The sequence below is a fragment of the Camellia sinensis genome, chromosome 10 (assembly GCF_055761805.1).
Source record: "Camellia sinensis isolate YWXY chromosome 10, ASM5576180v1, whole genome shotgun sequence".
NCBI classification, from domain to species: Eukaryota; Viridiplantae; Streptophyta; class Magnoliopsida; order Ericales; family Theaceae; genus Camellia; species Camellia sinensis.
In genome coordinates this window covers 75,528,612-75,539,012 of record NC_138970.1, presented here as the reverse complement: position 1 = coordinate 75,539,012, position 10,401 = coordinate 75,528,612, and the positions used below count along the sequence as shown (strand labels likewise).

Sequence of the window (10,401 nt, the reverse complement as noted above, 5' to 3'; positions counted from 1 at the left end):
AGAGCAAAGCATTGTGCAGAAGAGTTATTTGTAGCAAGTATAGGATTGAGGAGGGGAATTGGAGGCCTTTAATTAGCCTTAATAGCAGGTGCTCTAAACTTTGGAAGGATATAGTATTAGGCCCTAAACAAAGTAGCAGCCTGATAGAGGTTTTTTTGGATAATTGTAAGGTGAAAGTGGGTAATGGCCATAGAGTCAAGTTCTGGGTTGATAAATGGTGTGTTAACTTATGTCTCAAAGATGAATTCTCACTATTGTATAGATTGGTAATAAATAAGAAGGAGTCTCTATCTGCTATGGTGGACAGAAAGGAGGAAACTGGTGAGTGGATGTTCTAATTTAGAAAGGAGTTATATGATTGGGAAAGAGTGGAGGCCACCAAATTGGTAAGCCAATTAGAGGCTTGTCATGTTATTAGGCAATCATCAGAAAATACACTCCTCTGGAATGCTTCTACAACTGGGAGATTTACATTGGGATCAGTATATAAATTTTTGGCAGGTGGATTTGGCAACCTTAGTCCTATTAGCAAAAGGATTTGGGTCAAGCACATTCTCCATAGAGTTCAATACTTTGGTTGGCTTGCATGAAAAGGTAGGTTAAAGACTGTAGATTTTCTTATCAGGATTGGTGTTATGAATGCTAATGCATCTTCAGTATGCTGTCTGTGCGAATCTGTGGATGAGTCACTCAACCATGTGTTATTGTCATGTACATTTGCTTGGAGAATATGGTCAGCAATGCTCAGATGGTGGGGTGTTCAAGGTGCACTACCACACACAGTGGAGGCTACTCTTGAGTGGTAGGCAGGGGTGAGGCTTAGCAAAAAAGAGAGGATGGTATAGAAAGCTATTCCTTTAGTTGTAATGTGGTCTTTGTGTAATCTTCGTAATAAGTGTTTGTTTAGGGAGGTTGTCCCTAATCAGGTTGGTGTAAGTGATTTTATTAAGTTTAGATTGGCGATTTGGTTCAAGGAAGTGTTTAAGGTCCATCTGTTCACTGTGAATGATTTTATTTCCAATCTGGGTCAAATTAGATTTTGCTTAGGAGGTGGCTCTCGAGGTGAACCTTGAGGAAGATTAGTGAGGGGTGTTTTGTTGTTGTCTTGGCCTTCTGGTGTATTAACTGTTGTTATGCTATTGTTCTGGCCTTCTGTTTTTGCTGCTACTAAAGAATTGTGCTGTTGTCCTGGCTTCCTGATATTAAAGGGAGTGATCCAGATGAAGAAGGGTTGATAAATTTTCTGGTTACTGATATGGGTTCATCAGTGGCAAAATTTTAAAAGAAATAGCAAAATCAATGTAGCCAAGAGCAAGTCAACTTAGGGCCGGAAACAAATGTGAAGGCTGATAAGGAATCTAATAACAAAAAGCCAAAGGCTGCTGTTTTGTTGCCTGGTGAATTTGTCTACCCCGGGTCAGAAAGGTGAAAAAGAGTATGTACTCTGGTTGTTTTCAGTTGTTTGTGGTTAAGTCTGGGCTGCTTGGGGGTGTTGTTTGATTCTGAGATGCTTGGGGCTATTGGGGACTACTGCTGATAGCATCATGGGATTATTTTCCCCTGGTTGTGTTCTGTTTTGTATGTGAACAACGCTGCTGCTATGGTTGACTATGGTTGATTCTGGGCTAAGATGAGAAGTTGCTCATAAGATTCAAAAGAGCTTCTGGGAGGTTTTGTAGTGCTGGTATGGGCTTTGAGGGTAGTGAACCAATGGAGACTACTACTGATGCAGTTGCTGCCTCGTTCTTTCTTCTTTTTCTACTGCTAAATGTTCCTGCTTGTGTTGATGTTGCTTTTGTTTGTATCTGCTGGTTTTGAGTTGTCTCTAGTTCTATTGGCTGTGTTTGGGTTTGGTTAGCAGTTTGTGGTTGGTTACTCACTAACTCCGAGCGGTGTGCTAGCATATGATTGGGCGATCTTATCAGTGCCAACCTAGTTTGGATTGTTCTGTTTCGCTATGATGCTCCTTGCACTCCTCTTCCCCTTCCTCTTCTTCTTTATGTTTGTAATTCAATCTTTGTTCATCAATAAGGTCCCGTTTCTTTGCTCATCAAAAAAAAAAAATGAACATTTAATATCTCCACTTGAAAAACTTGGGAAATTCAACAGTGTCTATTCGAACAAACAAAGTCCCTTATGGATGGGGTCACAGTGGTGGGGGAGCTGGGAAAGGGACAGGTCGTGTTGGGGAAGGGTTGGGGGTTGGTGGTCGGAGATGAGTTGGTAGTTGTAGTAGCCAGAGGTGGTTTTTACGGGTGGGATGGAGTTTGGCTTTGAAAGATGAGAAAGTATGATGAGGGTATGTTTGGTTTTATGATGGGGTGTAAGAACATAAAATTAAAATTTTAAATTTTAAATTTTTGTAAGTGATGTAATCAGAAATTTTTATAAAGAGGAAAAAAGTTACACAACCAATGTTTACAAATACAAAAATTATTATACCTCAAAAGTATATATTGCATCAATTTGGGTTTTACCTAAACACCCAAATTCTAAAAAAAAAAAAATTATTATATATGCTTTAATAGGGACCATCCCAATTGGGAAGAACCCCTCCAAAAATAGGTTTATGCCACTATTTGCAACGAGCACACGGTATTCTCTAGTAAAAGGTGAAATAATAGTTTGCTTTGTGCTCATTGCGTGGCTGTCTGGTTCTCTTCATTTGCTTAAACAATATGTTATACAAACCCAAATGACAGTGGTTGTGCCTTCACACCCAGTGTGGGAATCCTTTTTTAACCATTTCCACTCCTATTCCCATGGTTGAAATAAATAAATAAATAACTTTAATCCCAAAATGCTAAGTTTATGCATAGAGTAGTATCTAAATGACAATAAGGTTTTCTGTATTTGATTATCATGCATGTTTTTGTGCAAATATAAGATGAACAACTTTACGCTGTATTTAGTTCATGAATTTGGATAGAGATTTTTTTTTTTAAATGTAAAAGATAGGTAAAATATGAATGAAATATAATTACATTTCACTTACTTTTTTCCTTCCCTTTCTAAATCTCTACCCAAATTTATGATGCAAACACAATCTTAGGCAAAATCATCCACTAGACTTCTAATCCTGTAATATATTTCAATTTCAGACTATTTGATGGATGACTATTTGTGATTAATGGTATGTCAATGAACTATCTCACATAATTCGTTGAATGCCTACATGTATGAAAATGCAATGCAAATGTACAATATGTTGGTGTCACAATGATAAAAAATTTTGTATATAGATCAAGTAAAATTTTTTCTCCACTAGAAAAATAGCCTAGATGACATTAGGGTCATGCTACAATATTATACACACTACAGGAAATCAAGGATTTAACGGCGTTTAATTAACGACGTTTTATTAAACGTCACGTTTTCTAATTTTTAACGGTGTTTTTTAACCGCTACATATTGTTTTAACCAAAACGGCACCGTTTTCTAATTAAAGGCGTTTAAAAGAGCCTCCAAAGGCGGTGGATACATGCGCCCTTTTTTTGAAGCCCTTATTTTTAAATCTGAGCCCACTCTCTTGTACGCACGCATCTCTCTTACCTTGTACGCAGACATCTCTCTCTCTCTCTCTCTCTCTCTCTCAGCGACGAAGAAGACGGAGGAGATAACTCTAGGAAGAAGCTTCGTCTCTCGAAAGATCAATCGGCTGTTCTTGAAGAGAGCTTCAAAGAACACGAGCTCCATTGGCTGTTCAGAGCGATTTCGAAGCGATTTCGAAGATTCAGATCAATATCAATCAGCTGTTTCGAGCGATTTCGAAGATTCAGATCGATTTCGGGATTCAGAGCGATTTCGAAGCTCCGTCGCCACCGTCATCTGCACCGGCAAGGTATTGTGCTCCACCGTCTCTCTCTCTCTCTCTCTCTAGATCTCATACTAATTGTACCTTTATAAGGGTTTCTGGTTCTGAGTTGGTTCAGAAGTATATTGGTGAGGGCTCTCGAATGGTTAGATAACTTTTTGTTATGGCCAGGTTTGTTCGACTTCATTGATAACATTGTTATTGCAAAAAAATTATAATATCTTGTATATCGGGTTAATAAATCTTTTTAGTCTACAGAAGTGTTATATAGTTCCTCTTACATGTTTTATGTGTGATTTATTTTTGTTTTTGTTGCACAGGGAGCATGCTCCATCAATCATCTTTATGGATGAAATCGACAGCATTGGATCTGCTTGAATGGAATCTGGATCTGGTAATGGTGATAGTGAAGTGCAGGGGACGATGCTGGAGCTTCTCAATCAACTGGATGGATTTGAGCATCTAACAAAATCAAAGTACTGATTTCTTGTTTCATTCTCTTAAACTAGCAACATGTATGTGCACCTATGTTAGTTATCTGCTCTTTTACTCTTATGTTGACTCTAAGCAACAAATGAGTTAGCCTTGGTTTATTTAATGTTAAATTCCCTAGAATCCTAGTACCATCATGTTTATTCCTCCTATTTTTTTAATTTATTTTTAAAATTTTTAATTTTTTAATACTAGAAATTAGAGATAGCATGGATAAAGAAAACTAAATTGTTTTTTAAGGTTGCTGGCTGGATTCATACACCACTTGTTGCATTGGATAGATATATCAAGTGATTAATTCATATTCATGACTCTCAAATTGTTTTTGTATTGAAAAAATGGAAACAAAAATGACTATTACCATCAGATACTGCTAGTATTTGGAAAATCATATACACGCACAAATTTTCTCTACAAGTTGTAGGATTCAGCATTAGCTGCCGCTAACAAGTTCATTATTTTCAAATGATAGTCACTCGCAGATTTGCAAATGATAAAGATTTATTCTGTGAGCTGTGAAAGCTCTTCCATAGCATGAATTATATTTGAATTGCGAATCTGAAGTCATTATAGCCTTATTGGCAGCTGCTACACTATATATATGATATTTTTCAAACAGATTTACAAATGACAACAATTTCCTCTGTGGGACTGTTATAATTCTTTCAGAGCAGCGTGTATGCAGTCAAGTCATTTATTGTCAGATATATGTTGTTCTTTAGTAGCTAGATTTTTATTTAGAAATGGAGTTGATCTTCATGGTGAATGCTGTGTGTTTTTTGCTCTTTCATCTTTCCTTCAATTTGTTTTCAGTGTCTTACAGAAAGAATTGTTATGGCTTTAAATGTTTTCAACATAACACTTAGTAATGATATGGCTGATTATTGATTTGATGCAGTGAATACATTATTGATCTAATGGGTGCTCCGGGCACGCTAATTCCTGCTGAGGTTCCCAGTGATCATCTTCAAAATTCTGGGTTAGATACGAGGAGCAGTGCAGATTATGCTGAAACTATCAACAATTTCTGTCCGATGCTTGAAGAAGGAACTGGGACGGTGGCAGTTTCACCTGATCTTGGTGGACTAGTCAAAGGTGGCAGTTCAGATTCAGTAGAAGCATCTACTTTAGGCATTCAGCCAAAACGTGGTGAAGGGAATCTTAATAAAGAAAATCAAACCCAGATGTTTGAGAATGAGTTTGGGAAGCTTCTTCCTGCACTATGTAGATCACGTGCAGAATCGTCAGGCACTAGTGGGAAGGGGTCACAAGCACAAAAGATGTAAGTTAAAGATGTTTCCAAGTACGTCATCAGTGTAGCAAAAAACCCACAATTTGCTCAGAAACTTCATGCAGTCTTGTTGGAGAGTGGTGCATCACAACCTTCCGATTTTCTTCTGGATATGAATCCTCGTGATCTTAGAGAAGTGGAAATGCATGAAAAAATACGTCTGTTAAATAGGGAAAAAGTGGGTGATGGGGCTCAAGATTATCCATATATGTTCTTGTCAAACAATAAACTGCTGATTATACCCTCAACTGGAGTGGAGTCCTGTAATGGTGCTCATTATGACAGCAAACAAAAGCACTCTGTTGAGGATTTGACGGTAGAACGACTGGAGTTGGGTTCTACAGTCATTAATACGACACATTCATTACTTTTTGATGCTACAAGTGAAGGATCTGTTTTGCTTGTTAATTGTGGAACTCACGCAATTAACCGTACTGATGATGATGCTTCTGTGCCTTCTGCAACCGGCAATTACGAAGGACAACCTAAAAGGGCCCTCATTTGTGATGGTGGATGGTTTGTTAAAGATAAAGTAAGAAACCTACTTGATAATGTTGAGGCTGTGAGATTGATGGAAATCGCCAATAGTAGCCTGTCTAGTGCTTGCAGTATTCAGAATAAGAAGATTAACCCAGTGCTTGGTGAAGTTGCGGAGTGGGAAATTCCATGGGAGGATCTTCAAATTGGAGAACGCATTGGCATTGGTAAGAATTGATGTTACATTAATTTGTGCACTCATCCAAGAACTAAAATCTGTTCCCAACTTAAACACTTGGCTTGTTAGTATATGATTAAGAAAGGGCTCTTATTGTCTTGTGCTTCTCACCTTTTTTATACTACTTTGATATTTATTTTACTGTAGGTTTACTTTGTGCTGGATCTTGAGTTTTACATGTGGATTGTGTTTTCCCTGCTTTATAGTGAAAGGGTTTAGAATCTTTAACATGGGAACAAGATTTTATAACATCTTATTGGTTTGATTGTATAATTGGACACCACTGTTAGAAAGGGTAGCTTGGCCCAATGGATTTGCACACCTCTGTTACCTCTAAATTTTCTGAATTACACAAATGCTTTTTATCCACTGTATGCCCTAATATTTTTTTGTGCTGTAGTCTGAGTTGGGGAATCCTTGCAGTACATGTTTCAAGTTTTTCTTATGTATATTGTTTAAAGTTCCTGGATTTCATAACACCACATTCCATATTAGCCGACATTTATTTTCCAAAGAAAAGTACACGTAATATTCAAACTCCTATGGTTACTGTGTGTGTTTGGTGGGGGGTTTCGTGGAGGAGGTTGGGAATTAGAAGAAAAGATGCAGCCAAATTGATAAATGGGTATTGTCTTTAATTTTTATTAGCATTGCTGCATTGGCTCAATTCAGGCATCCATATTGAATTCAAGTTAATCCTACTGGTCACTTGCATCCTCCGGACATAGATTTCAATCATTATTGATGTTGGAAGTTAACTACGATGGAACTAATCTTTTGGATGTAGTTAGACTTAGATCTATGTATTGGTTTCTTTTTATTTTCCAGAATATAAGAGAATCTATGCAATGGGAGAGTTTGAAATTTGCTTGAATATTGAATTGCTGCAATTTCCTACCTTGCAGGTTCATATGGTGAAGTTTATCGTGCAGATTGGAATGGCACTGCAAGTTATATTTTAGATGCATTAGTGAATTTGATCGAACCTTTTGTCAATAGTTGCTTACAGAAATTATAGTTTACGCCTCTCTAACGGTTTATCTGGTGTAAAATGTGATTCCATGACAGGAAGTTGCTGTGAAGAAGTTCATGGACCAAGATATATCAGGCGATGCACTTGTTCAATTCAAATGCGAAGTACCAAATCTGACATCTTGCATCATGTGCTGTTATTAATGATCCAAGTGGTTTTCTTTTTAAGAATTGAACTAGACGACTGCTTGTTTGCTTTGTGCAGGTTGAAATCATGTTGAGGTTGAGACATCCTAATGTTGTTCTTTTCATGGGAGCAGTCACTTATCCACCAAATCTTTCTATGCTGACAGAGTATCTTCCAAGGTTGATGTTTACTTTAAAGTCTTGTTAGAACTTATTGTTTCAAGAATTGATGCTTTTGTTCCGTTTTCATCAAATGTTTGCCTTCATATTTTTAATGGTAACATAGTTTCAGACTATCATTCTTACATAATAATAAGAAATGACAACTGGGTATAAATATTTCCATGCTTTGATGTCTAAAGAAGAAAATAATTTATTTTAATTTAAGTTTTTTGTGGGTTGATTTTTAGAAGAAGATATTTCACCTGAAAAAAAATTCAGTTAATTTTATCATTGTCCATGCAGGAAAATAGAATTTGATTTCAACCTCAATTAACTATTTGTTTGTTCAATTTGGTGTTTCTCAGCCCTGTTTATTTGTATGCAGGGGAAGTTTATACAAGCTGCTGCATCGACCAAATAATCAACTCGATGAAAAGAAGCGACTGCGGACGGCTCTTGATGTGGTATGAGTTGGAGAATGTTGATTGTTGTTGCCTTCCGTTTCTGCTATCTAGTTTGGTTGGTTTAAGTAAGTCTACTAATTTCTTGCAGGCCAAGGGGATGAATTATTTGCACACAAGCCATCCTATTATTGTGCATCGAGATCTTAAGACTCCAAACCTTCTTGTTGATAAAAACTGGGTTGTTAAGGTTTGCTGAAATTAGAACTTGGCATTTGAAATCTCCCATTCCTTCCTTGATTATCCAATTGTTGCTGTATTTAATGTAATCTAGAAAATGCGTAGTGAACAATGCCGTGACTCACCATGGACTTCGTCTCTTTTACTAAGATCTAGACTTTTTCATGCTTAAGGATGTTTTTTTGAAACTTCTCTAATTTATTGTTATCTCTACAGGTTTGTGATTTTGGCTTATCACGAATGAAGCACAATACTTTCCAGTCTTCAAAATCTACTGCTGGAACGGTAATTGATGTTAGGATAGAATGTTATAGAATGTTATATTATATCAATTATACTGAAGTTGTGCCATTGAACTGTAGGCGGAATGGATGGCCCCTGAGGTTTTGAAAAATGAACCATCCAATGAGAAGTAGGTTTATTTTTTGTATTAGACTTGAAAGCCATGCTAGAGAGTTTAATTCATTTTTTAATGTTTCATTCAAGTCTTGCTAATAAAATAATTGCGGACTGGTTTGCAGGTCCGATGTGTACAGCTTTGGCGGGATATTGTGGGAGTTGGCAACTTTACGTGTGCCACGGACTCTGCCCATATGCACTGGTTCAGTTTGTTTCTTGCATTGTAATTCCGATAATGGCTATCTTGTTGCGTCCAATGTACACACATTCCACATACTGGCTTTGGGCTGCAGGTTTGTATATTTCATCATGTGGGCTCTTCTGTTTACTAAATCTGTTAGTTTTTTGTGCCATTCTGAGTAACATTTAATTGCATAACATGCAGGATTTTATCTTTTAGCTAAGGTTGAAGAAGCTGCAGATAAACCAATTTATAAATGGACATATCATATTGTCAGTGGGCACACTCTTAAGCATTTGTGTGCTGCAATGGTTCCAGTCTTCTTGACACTTATGCTTGCAAAGAGAACTATTGAAACAGAGAGGTATTCTTTTTTTTATTCTTCAACTTTGTTTGACTTCCTTCTATGACACTTGGTTTTGAAGAGATTTTTAATAGGATAATTATGTTTATTCTCTAATATTTTTGGGCACAATAATTAGGGACATTAAACTACTTAAAGATCATCTTGTTTGAAAACTATTTTTGATTCAATTATACGTTCTTAAAACATATCAAGTTTCTGTGGATCCTCTGTAAAGATCACCTTTCATTGATTTGATGCATGGATGTTTATTTTTCTTGCACAATGCTTGATCATACCTGCAAATTTATCTATATTACAGGACCGATCTTCACAAGATAATGTCAGCATCATCATTGTTGATTTGGGGTATGCACTTGTATGCATTAAGTTAATTTAATATAATGTTTTCCATTCTAATCTAATGTGTCAATCTATTGTACTGATATTAACCTTTCTAATTTGGTCATGGCTGTGACTTTTTGCAGGAGGACAGATAGGCAAAGTTTGCCTTGTTCAGAAAGAAATTTTTGTTTATGAACTGGGCCAAGCTTTTGCTACTATCGGTATTGTGTCATTAGGAGTATGGATGTCTTCTCTGCTTTCTGCATGAGTTCTTAAGCCTGACTTTGTAAATAGATCCTCACGGATTTCTAATATATTGTGTTTAGATATATTATGTAATTGTACATGTATCACATCTTATTGCATTGTTTTTTATTTTTAATTTTGTTATCAAACTTAGTTTATTTATTATTTTAATAAACATCAATTATTAGTTCTTAATAATTGTTTATGACAGGTATTTTTTTTAACCATATAAAATTAGCACAACTTTAAAAATAAGAAAAATAAAAATAATGGCTATGGCGGCGTTTTTTGAACGTCACTATATCCCTACCCCAACGGTTAGATTTTTAAAATATATAAATGTCTTTAACGGCGTTTCCAAAACATCGCTAAATGTCATAGTGACGTAATTAGCGACATTTTCAGTACCTATAGCGGCATTTTTAAAACGCCGCTAAAAGTTGATTTTCCAGCAGTGACATGATTTACCGTATGCAAGTCATAATCAATTGGTGTAAGTTATGAAATATTGTAGTGTTTTATTTGGTTACGGACTAGGACAGATAAATTGTGAAATTAAGATTAATTACAGCCCATTGTAAAGTGGTGTTTGTTATGAGCTCATTGTAATGAAA

At 36.3% G+C, this 10,401-nt stretch overlaps 1 non-coding gene and 1 pseudogene across 2 annotated transcripts; one reads left to right on the top strand and one right to left on the bottom strand.

Annotated features, from left to right (window-relative positions):
- Window positions 1-2,530: 2,530 nt before the first annotated feature.
- On the bottom strand, window positions 2,531-2,649 carry LOC114311263 (U5 spliceosomal RNA). The gene has a single exon (XR_003646420.1). It is a non-coding gene; the product is annotated as a U5 spliceosomal RNA (small nuclear RNA).
- Window positions 2,650-4,656: 2,007 nt separating this feature from the next.
- Window positions 4,657-8,849, top strand: LOC145800490 (putative serine/threonine-protein kinase SIS8; annotated as a pseudogene). The gene is made up of 10 exons (XR_014341470.1): window positions 4,657-4,682; window positions 5,205-6,301; window positions 7,218-7,258; window positions 7,381-7,449; window positions 7,550-7,650; window positions 8,018-8,096; window positions 8,185-8,283; window positions 8,490-8,558; window positions 8,636-8,685; window positions 8,795-8,849. The product of XR_014341470.1 is annotated as a putative serine/threonine-protein kinase SIS8 (transcript).
- The last annotated feature ends 1,552 nt before the right edge of the window (window positions 8,850-10,401 follow it).